Source organism: Cynocephalus volans, chromosome 1 (assembly GCF_027409185.1).
Source record: "Cynocephalus volans isolate mCynVol1 chromosome 1, mCynVol1.pri, whole genome shotgun sequence".
Lineage (NCBI taxonomy): Eukaryota > Metazoa > Chordata > Mammalia > Dermoptera > Cynocephalidae > Cynocephalus > Cynocephalus volans.
Genome location: NC_084460.1, coordinates 207,641,655 through 207,653,514, shown reverse-complemented (window position 1 = coordinate 207,653,514; position 11,860 = coordinate 207,641,655).

Sequence of the window (11,860 nt, the reverse complement as noted above, 5' to 3'; positions counted from 1 at the left end):
AAACCAAAGAACTGAACGCAATGTTTTCAAGGAACTGTTCCCAAGTGGTTGGTCAAACCTACCTAGTCCATCATCAAGAGAAAGTCAAGCATACCCTCATATATAAAATAGGGCTTGCTAGCACACAATACTTGAGGTATCCGTACTCTGAATCCTGTTCTTCTGATAAGGGAGAGAAGATACTCAAACTGAAGAAATCAGATCTGGATAAAAGTGTACTGAGTCAACCAATAGATACCTCTGAGTCTTAGGTAGGGGCCAAAGAAATAATACTCAAAGTAGAAAATGGTCATGGAAGAGAGCATAGGAAAGAAAGAACAAATATAATGGAATGCTTAATTTTGCTAAATACGTGTCCATAATTATAGTAAAAAAAAAATCCTTTCTGTTCTCTGAAAATCATCCTATACAGCAGTTTTTGCAAGTAAGTGACTTGTATATAAATCACATCCAAACAAAAGTCAATCATATTAAAAGTCATGATAGAAAATTCACCGGGTCTCTTGGTACAAACATGCAATAAATCCCATGTAAAAGTTTTGGTTCTAAATAACTTTAAGTATTTGCACATGGTAAGGAGTACTTGGCAATGCCATTTTCCTTCTAAGAAGGTGCTAATGCTTTGAAAAAAGCATCGCTTGATATCAGGTTAAATGTCCTGTTTGAAAGATAAGACTGAAGAGGAAAGAAGACTAAAAATCAAACCATAAAATGTTCCCCTAAAGGTTCAGAAAAATGGAAGTGCCAACTTTCAATAAAAATGATTAAAATGTGTGCAGAATTGTATTGCTTTCTATCTGACTGGTCTCAAAAAGATCATGAACAAGCATTATGTCTAATCAATGGCCTATCCATCTGCAATGCATGAACAAGCCCACTTTAACTAAGCCCTACTCCATGTTCTTTCTGTGAAGTTTCATCTGCACTCTTGAGACTTCACTAGGCAGACATCTGCACTGAGTTTATTCATTCTGATGGAATTGTCTACGGAAAGACTTATGCCCTCTCTAATTGTTTTTAAGTCCATTCATTCAAAGTACAGAGAGGTTATTTAATTAATCTGTGTGTTTTAGTGACTCATGGACTTGAGAGTGTGAAAGTGTTCATTTAAATCTTTCCCTTGACTTGGAGGCCAAGAGGAATGATGAGTGTCTAAAGCAACCAGCGAAGACTTGAATAATACCCCAGAAAGAAAATTTCTCACCCTCTTTCAATAACCTGCTCCAGTGTCTGAAGGTTAGTGATACACAGGAGCACCATTCTATTGTCCCTGAAAGGCTCCTAAGTGAACAAAATTAAGTTTCTATTTAAAAATGTCCCAGACACTTTACATATCACTAATTATTGTTTCTCTCCTTTTTGATGAAAATAAATGAGCCTTCAGTTCCTTTGTGTTAGTGTGTGATCAAACATAGTATCAATATCTTGGTCAGTAAAATTGGTAGTTATATTTTGCCAAACTCTTCTGAAATTTACCTATGGTTTCTTCCTAAATGACTCAGATATAGAAGCAGAGAAAGTTCTGTTTAATATTTTATATCACTATTAAAAAAAACACAAATCTTAAAGACAGAAGCACTTTAAGGTGAAACATAAGTACATAACCTCAGTCTTGATAGAAATCATATTCTGACATGCCTGTAATTTCATAGTCTCTTTCTAAATCTAAATTTAGATGAACTCAAAAATCTCAGAATTGGCTGGAAAAACAAAGGTTAACACATTGAGGAATATTTCAATTTCATAATTTAGTAATTAATGTCTGAAAGTCTTGAACTCGATTTTATCACAACTGAATGACTCTTGCTGCCTCCTACATCTAGTACTCAACTGTCATAATTCACACTTAAAAGACTTAAACGGGATCTTGTTTAGAATTAGAGTAGTTTCCAAACAGAATCCCTCAGAGTTACGTGAATCACATGGTCATCTAGTCTACTGTTGAAGTTTCACAGTCCCCAGCAGGTCTCCATGCGATGTCAAAATTTACAAACATTTTCATGATGAAATTTCTAAAATCATAAGAAAACAAAAGTGAACACATCCTCAAAGACCAGTGAATGCCACTTATCAGGCCAGCCAGTGTTACATCAGGTTCCCTAACAATCTGCCTGCCATGCTCTAGGCCAATCCCTTTAACTTTTCTCCCTCATAAATGATATTTCCTGACTTGTGCCTTTAGGATGGATGTAGAGGTCATGGCAAGCTGTAGGGGTCCTGCTGCAAACACTTAAAAAACAAAAGGATAAATTTTGAAATTCATATTTTGAAAGACATCAAAATGCTGTAAGAGCAATGAAATCAATATAAACAAAAATTTCAGAAAGGGAGGAATACTTTCTAGGTAAGATGAGGACACATGTGGGTAAGGTATTATACACATGAGTATTGAATATGCAAATAAGAGTTATAATCAAAGTGGGAAGAAATAGAAGCAGACACATATAATCCAGGTATTAGAACAGCATTCATGGAGTTTAAAAAATGTATGTGATAAAAATAATAATTCAAGATGCACTATAGTAAATATGGATATTAAAATCTCTAAGGTAACCACTAAAAATCATACAACTATCATAATTAAAAAGACTAGAAAAGAAAAAAATAGAATAATAAAATACCTGTTTAATCTACCAGAAGGCAGGAGAGAGGGGATGCAGGGAGGATGAATAACAAATGAAAGAAATAGAAAATAAAGAGCAACATGTGGACATGAACTCATCTACACCATTAATTGTATCATATGTAATTGGAAAAATAATCAAATTAAAAGATGAAAATTGTCAGAGTACATAAAAATAATATCTAACTATATGCTGTTGTGGTGGGCAAGATTATGGCCCCCACAAAAATGTTCATGTCCTATCTCTTGGAACCTATGAATATGCTACCTCACATGGCAAAAAAGACTTTGTAGATATGATTATGTTAAGGATCTTAAAACAGCAAGATTATCTTGCATTATCCTGGTTGGCCTAATGTAATCCCAAGAGTCCTTAGAAGTGAAAGAAGGATGCAGGAGAGTCAGTATCAGGTAGCTACAACATGAGAATAACTCAACTGGCCACTGCTGGCTTTTAAGATGAAAGGGGCCAAGAGCCAAGGAATGTAAGCAGCCCGTAGAAGCTGAAAAGGGCAAGTGAATCCTCCCCTAGAGACTCCAAAAGGAATGCAGCTCTGCCAATACCTTGATTTTAGCACAGTGAGACCCATTTTGAACTTCTAACCTCAAGAACTGAAAGAAAATAAATTTGTGGTGTTTTAAGTCAACAAGCTGTGGTAATTTATTACAACAGCAGTAGGAAACTAATACAGTTGGCTAAAAGAGAAACACCTTAAGTCTAAGGATATAGACAAGTTAAAGGTAAAGGATGGTAAAAGATATAGCAAGCAAATACTAACTGAAAGAAAGCTGGTGTGGCTGTATTAACATTAGACAAAGTAGGCTCTTTGACAAGAACTTTCACTACACATAAACAGGGATATTTTATAAGTATAAAAGTGTCAGTTTAACTGGAAGACATGATAGTCTTAAATTTTTTAATTTGAGGGACAAAATAGAAAACTGGACAAATCCATTCACTATCAGTGGAGATTTTAACAGCCTTCTTTCAAGAACTGAAAGAACGGCAGACAAAAAAATCAGTTTAGATGTAGAATATCTGAAAACACAATTAGCAAAACTGACATAGTAAAAAGTATATAAAATAATACCCAGCCGTTTCAGAATACACATTCTTTTCAAGTGCATATAGAACATTTCCAAATTAGGTCACGCATTTGGTCATAAAGCAAAACTCAACAAATCCCAAGGAACTGAATCATAGAAAGTATGGGCTCTGACCCCAGTGGAATTAATTTGGAAATAAAAATTGAATAGAAAAATCTACCAACTATTTGAAAATTTAATAATTTTAAAGAAAAAAAGAAAATCACAAAATATTTTAATTAAATAAAAATGAAAATGTAACACATCAAAACTTATGGAATGCAACTAATGCAGTACTTAGAGGGAAATTTTCACTTTACATATATATTAGAAAAGTATAAAAGTAGAAGATCAATTATCTAAGCTCTGTCTCAGGGGAAAAAAGAACAGAAAATTAAAACAAGAAAATTTTTAAAAAGAAATAAGAAATATAAGACATGCAGAATTCAATATCGTCAAAGACTTTCTTTGAAAACATTTGTAAAATCTTTACAAGTCTTACCTGATGAGACTGAATAAGAACACACACACACACACACACACACACACACACACACACACACACACACGTACCAGAAATTAATGAGGGTCATCGCTACACAAAAAGATAACAAGAGAATATTATAAACAATAAGTTTATAACAATAAATCTGTCAATCTAGATGAAAGAGGTTAATTCACTAAAAAAATAAAAATTACCAAAATTCATGAAAAAATAATAAAAAATCTGAATCCGTAATTAAAAACCTTTCCATAAAATCCCAGAAGCTTTACTGATAAATGCCTCTAAACATTCATGGAAGAAATAATACCAAACTTAAACACGCTCCATTGTGGAATAAGTAAAGTGGAAATACTTTCCAATTTATCTCATGAGGCTAGGATAATCCTGATGCTGAAACCTAAGAAGGATATTACAGGAAAAGAAATTACAGATCATTGTTCCTCATGAACATAGATACAAAAATCCTAAACAAAATATTATCAAATTAAATGCAGCAATATGTAAAAATGGACTATACAACATAATCAAGTGGTTTTTATTCCAGAAATGCAAGATTGGTTTAACATTTAAAAGCCAATCAAAGTAGCATGAATACTTTAAGACAAAATTTGTGAGTTTTAGTGTATCAAAATTAAATAATTTCCTCTTCAAAAGACATTGTTAAGCAAAGGAAAAGATAAATCACACACTAGGAAAAGTATTTATGTGCTATATATATAACAAAGGGCTTCTATCCAGGATATGTAAAGAACCCTTAGAAGTCAACAATAAGAACAAAAAAACTCAATTTCTAAAATGGGCAAAAGATTTGAACACACACTTTACAAAAAAGTTATACAAATGAAAAACAAGCACATGAAAAGATGCTAAACATCATTAGTCATCAAGGAATTGTAAATAACAACAAAAGGAGATACGACTATACATCCATAAGAATGGCTAAAATCAAAGTGATGGAGAGCCTAGAAGTTGCTGTATTTTCTGTATTTTACTATTTTCTTTTGTTTCTGTAGATCCTTAATATTTCCAGTCTTTCTTCTTTCTTTCCCATTATCACCAAGTCTCCAATGGATGTCCCCTATGCCAAGGCACCTTTCTCCCCCAGATGCAATGCCTTCATGAGACAGCCATGTCAGGTCCCGCAAACATTGAAGTTACTGCTTTTTAATTCACTGTCAAGTCTCAGACCTTTTCCTAAGACCTCCAGTCTAGGTGGTACTTTCCTTCTTGTGTGTGAATATTTTCTGTGTTTCAGTCACCCCTCCTGTTTCCCCTCTCCTCTTCTCTGAGTTTCTTCTGCTGGATTTGGGTGTTTCTCAATTTAGAGGTAATTTGAAGTTTATAGTGTCCTCGATCTCTTAGTTATGTTGTGGTCTTATTTGCTCTCTTTGTTGATTTGTATTCTTTCTTTGGAAGATGTGTGGATGAATTTAGGTAGATGCATTATCCAATGGGAACCTAGAAGCCCTAAGTAGCATTTTCACTACTGCCAATATGCTATTGTAAGTGGAGATAAGTGTAAATTATGGTCCTTGAAATCTCCAAGAACTTTCATCTTTTTTTAGGTAGAAAATATTTTAATACAGACAATAGGAAAACAAGGTACAAGGTAATATAGAATTGAAAGCTCTATTACCTGCAGAAGTTGTAAATGTTACAGAAATGTGCAATAAAAACAGAGATCACTGTGAATTAAATTACTGATAAAAGCTCGTAAAGAAGGCTGGATTTTTACTTTAACTTTGATGAACAAATATGATGTGTTATAGAATTAAAATCTGGATCTTTAACAATATCTACTTTAATAAAAGTGGCCAGGTACTATTTTATTATTTTGAGATATTAGATAACGTTTTCTTCCTCCCCATTTTCTTGTATTCTTTTCTCTTTCCCCCCTTTAGTCAGTGGGGCTTATTACCTGTGGGGAAACATAATTCATCAAAGAGGGAGGAGGTAGGAAGAGGGTATTGAGTTTCAAGAGCCTAGTCCTCAAAGAAACCCAGGGCAAATAGAATGTATAACACACGCACGCACACACACACACCATACTAGGAAAGATTCCCGGGAACTAGGAGGCCACAGAGTTATATAGGAAGGGTGAGCTCAGAACTTGGTAAGGCCCTGAGAGTCAGGCTCCTTCCCTCCCCAGGGCCATTAAAGATCCCTAGTAGGTTTAGGAAATGAAAGAGTACAGGATACCTCTGCAGAGGGTCCCATCCTTTCTATCACTGAACACAGAAGGAGCCCTTGCTCATGCAATGTCACATGCTATAAGGGCTGGGAATTCCAAAAAGTAACATATTTCTCATTCTCTAAATTATCCTCCAGACAAAGTTTTTATGATGTCCATCTTAACTTTGCTGTTGTTTAGATACAAAAGCCAATCTTTGAAATAAAATTTTCACATTTTCTTAACCTTTCCCTAATTCCCCATAGTAGAAGTAATTACTTTCCCCTCTATAATACTTCCATAATGTCACATACCAAGTTATGCATTACTTATTTTTTAAGTACCTATCTCCTTGGTTAGGTTGTAAGCCTCTTGACAGTAGGGAACAAATCACAAATCTGTTTATCTTTATATCACTAGCTTAGCATAGCGACTGACACACAGTAGGTGCTTAGTGAACTAACTTGAAATTATTCATTCAAAATAAAACTAAGTAACAATCATCAGTTCTTCAGGTTTGAGAAATTTGCCTTCATCTTTTTCTTATTTTAAAAAGATTACTATTTGCTGAGAAAGAAATGGGCTGGGAGCAATTTCAAAAACTGTAAAAACTTTAAAAGCCAATTGCTATAATTTTAATTATTCAATCTTGGCAATAATATCCTTTAAACAGTGATTTTAAACATCTTACACCTCCAAGAACCGAATTTTGCACTGAATATGCAAATATAGAGGTCATTTCATCTAATAAACACATATTTCCTAATCTACTGCAAACTAATGAAGTTAATCTAAAGGCTGAGCTTCAATTATGAATTATAAACCTGCATCTCTGTTTTTTGATTGCCTGAAAAATCTATATTTGGAAATTTCCAATACATGGCAAAATGATCTACTTAAAAGAATGTCCTTTTGAAGATCAACCTCATTCAACCAGGTGAAGTGAAAAGGGACGTTATCTAAGTCTTATTTTTTATATACCTCTCCTTATGCAAAATAATGATTTATAACCACCTAGTAGGTAACTTGGCTAACTTAAGGCATGCTGCACAGGTTTAGATGCTTAAACTGAGCCATAAAACTTGAGATTCCTGAGGTTTGTAATTAAGGCATATACTTCAGCAGGAATGTTCATCCTGCTTCAGTTCTAAGAAATTAATCTGAATTGAAAAGAGAATGGCTTCTCCTCTCAGTTCATAACTCTCACAGTTTATTCTAAGCATGGTTTCTCCTAAGGGGGAAAAAAAATCAAATACAAAGGAATTTTTTTTTTCCCTAGACTGAGTAAGATATACATCATCTGACATTTATACTTCAGTTGAAAATTAATTTGTGTGGCTATAAAAGCAACAGATTGTGTTATTTCACAATGTGACACTGCAATTTGAATACTGATCTCAAATAGCTTATCTGGAAGAAGTATAATTAAAAAGTCCCAGCTCACTTTCAGTTAATTCTTCCAGCAGACCACCAGTTATTAACCTCAAAGTAGAATCATGTTCCAATCAGAGGAAGTCCTTTCTCATTCTTATAATCAATTGTGATTTGTAATGCTAGACATGACCCTAGTAGCTTAAGGTATCTCCCAGTGGACACTTCAACCCCATTTTGGTTTGGCAGCTTTATTGAATCACAGAACCAAAAGGAATATCCAGGTGCCTTCAAGTCAACTACACAAAGCTGGTCACTGACTTTATATTTTTCAGTCTTACCCTCTAGTTGGCTTCAGCACAACACTGTCTTTATAATCACACATCTCATTTCTCCTCTGTATCAGTCAGTTTGGGCTAAGTTATACTGCATTGACAAACAAACCTAAACTTCAGTGGCTTTCAACCACAAGGTTCATTTCTTGCTCATTCTACAGATTCATCATAGATCTGAGAGCAGGGTTCAAAGGGCAGCCTCTTTCTGGGACATGCCAGCCTCCGGACAGAAGGGGAAAAGAGCATTGGTGAAAGCACACAATGGCTCTTAAAACTTTTGCTTAGAAAGAGCACTCATAATTTTCTCTCTCGTTCCATTGGATAAAGCAATTCACATAGTCAAGCTATGTATAGAAGGCCCCCAGAACAAGGAACAGCAATAGATTTCTAATAATACAATCAGTAATAAGGTAATAATACAATCTACCATACCCTCTGAAACCACAAATATTGATACGTGCCAAAGAAAGCTTCAGATTCCACTCTACTCTCTAAGCAATTTTGAATTTTGACATCCAAGGGCACAAAAAGGCCAACCAAGTAGTTTCCTTTTGTAAACTTACACTCTAGGCACATTTTACAAAGCAGCCTACTCCTTGAAACCAGCCTTGAAACTCTTTAAGAATCCAGTACCATCTAATCCTCCTAGCAGCCTGAGAAATAGTCACTGTGTCAAAACATAGAATAATTTACCTCTGGCAAACAGAAAAGAATAATTTACACCTGGAGAGCTGAAATGAGAGGGTTTGTGAAAAAATTGCCAGAGCCCATAAAATTCTGGTACTTAATCAAAAGTATACTATATAGATATAAAGGGAAAAAATATTCCAACTCAAGACTTTCCTTGAAAAAAGGAATCATCCAACTTCAATTTTTGAAGCTTCTTGGATTTCATTTTTAAGGTGTTTTAAATTTTTTGAATAACATTGGAATATGAATTCCAGCATTTTCTGAACTTTAACTCTCCCCCTTACACTCACCCCAGACACAAACTCAAAGTGTCTTTTTTAAAATTACCTTAGGATTTCTTCTGAATTTTAAGCTCAGTTCTTGATATTTCTGGCAATCCTGTGTGTCTTAGTCACCAAGATAGGCCTCATCCAAAGACTAGTAAAATCTGACCACCATGCTCACCTGAACAGAGAAAGTGCATGTAGCCCCTTTTTAAAAATACTCCATGCCAGTTTCCATTCCCATGACATACTTAACCATTTCTTATGATTTAAAATACCTTTATCTATTTTAAGTGTTGCTAAAACTACTAGGTTAATGGTTGACAGGAAATCAGACATTCACATAATGCCAAAATAACTACACACATTACTTTCTAGACAAAAGGGGAAATACATAAGGGCACAATGGAAGTATCAGAGTGTCATCGCTCTAATACAGCCATCAATCTTCGCATCAGACAGCATTCTAATGTGATGCAATCTGTAGTATGCAAAATCACCATGAAGCATTCGAGCCCAAAGTGTTTGCTGATAAACATTTTACATAAAACATCATTTAACAAAAACAAAAAAAGAGGAGCAAGTCAAGCAACACATTGAAGAAGCAATCAGACAAATCCAGAAGGTGAGATATTTCATTAAAAGAAACATTAAGGTCCCCTCTTTCGGATGTTGGTTGCGATGAACAACAGTGAAAGACATTTTGGGGACAACTGGGAAAATCTGAATATTCTTTGGTACTAATGAGATGAAATTTTATTTATAAATTTATATATACATATACATATACACACACAGAGAGACAGGAAGAGGGAGATCAAAGTGAATATACACTAAAGTGTTAAAATAGTAATCTCTGCATGTTGGAAAATGATGACTTATTTTATTTTTGTTCGTTGGGATTGTCTAATTTTCTACACTGCATATGTACTGCTTCTGTAATTACACAAGACTATTTTTTAATGACTTTGCCTCAGTATGATTATTTGGGTTGTATTTTGAATGACAGCCTTGAGTTGGTTTCCTGATTTTATTTGATCCTTGTGTATCTACTTCAGTTTAACATTTTTCTGTCTCTGGCCTATACGGTGAAGGGGAGAAGTGCAGGGAAAAGACTAATTTTTTTGACTGGTCACAGGCTTGGCACTTCACCTAAACTATCACATTTCATCATCATAATAACATACAAGCTGGGTATTATAATCTCTTTTACAGATGAGAAAACAGACTACCAAGAGTTACTCACTGTGTTTTGAGAAAGTGTACTGGGTATTGACTGAGGGGCCCTCATCCCAGCTTTATTGAAATTTCTCAACTGGGGTCGCAAGGCTTTCGCCTCAATCCCAAGGGCCTCTACTGAATTGCTCATTGCCTCAAGGGGAAGTCTATAAGAGAATCAGAAAACAAAAATCACAAATCTTTTTTTGTTTGTTTGTTTTGGTTATGAATACTCGTGGGGTACAAAGGTGGTTGTCACCACTCGTGCCCAAGATGTAACAGCCAGATCCATACTGGCAGCATGCCTATTACCACAAATTGCGATTGTACCCAGAGAAATCACAAATTCTTGACTTTTAGGTCTACACATTGGCCTGGCATATGTGTTTGAAACACAGCAGGCACACTGAAAGGGAAACAAAAGAGTTAAATGCAGGTTGAGTTTCTAAGGAAGGGAATGGTCGAGAACAATCAGACTCCCAGGAGCCACATTCTGCTTTCTTTCTGAGGCCTTCAGAAATGGCACGTGGCCCCTGCCCCTACCCCTACATCTCACTGTCCCTGTGCCACCATGGCCCAGACGATAGGCTAGTGATAGCAGCAAGGAGCAAGCTGGAGGGGAGATACAGCATCCTGAGCTCTCTGCAGGACCTGATGGAGCAGGTGAAGCAGCCAAACATCACCCTCATAACCAAAACGGGCAAGACTGCGATGCACAAGACAAGCAGCAGGCCTCTGCCATGACAGATCTAATTTTCAACTGCTGAGCAGAGGGCAGTGCAAACATAAAGAAGAGAAAGCAGGTGGGAACTGGGATATTCTGCATAGACCAGTATGAGAAACGCTTGACAATGCCCAGGGACCTGCAAAGGCTGACAAGTCAGAGGATGCCAGGTCGATCATGGCAGACCTGGAAGCACCAAATACCTCTCTCACAATAGGTGGCATCCAGGGGAGAAAGGTGGGATGAATATCCAGAATTAAATGAGAAAAAAAATACAGACTTGGTGAAGTTCACCTACAATTGGCTAAAATTACATTTTCTGCCATTAGGCTGAATGCCATTAGGCTGAAAACAGAGATTGTTATGCAAATGAAAAAAATAAAGAAAATTACTTTTATGCACTCTTAAGTATGTAGCTAAAAATATTGTAACTAGTATAATAATTTATCCCCCTTTACAGAGTCTGTGGATGCAACTTGCTTTGTAAATTATACTTCACAGTGATACTAACAGAGGAAAGGTTAACAAATATTTCAATATGATGACAATTTTGTAGACTAAGAATAAAAAAGCATCTTGCATATAATGCCTGTGAAGTTCAGAACTAAGCATTACCACATAGAAAAGAAAATTCTTTTTTTTTTTTGGAAATTTGAGATACGTTTATTAAAATTAAATTGCATCTTGTATTACACTACTACTTCCTCCTTGAAAGAATGAATTAGCCAATGATTTAAAAGCCTCTTATTTGTGCATTTTGTTTTCTTTCACATTTTTTAAAAAACAAAGAATAGAGCCTACAATAAATATCAACTTTTCAATTGCCTAAGCCCTTTAATATCTTACAAAATAAATAAAATCTGTGCCTAGCCCTT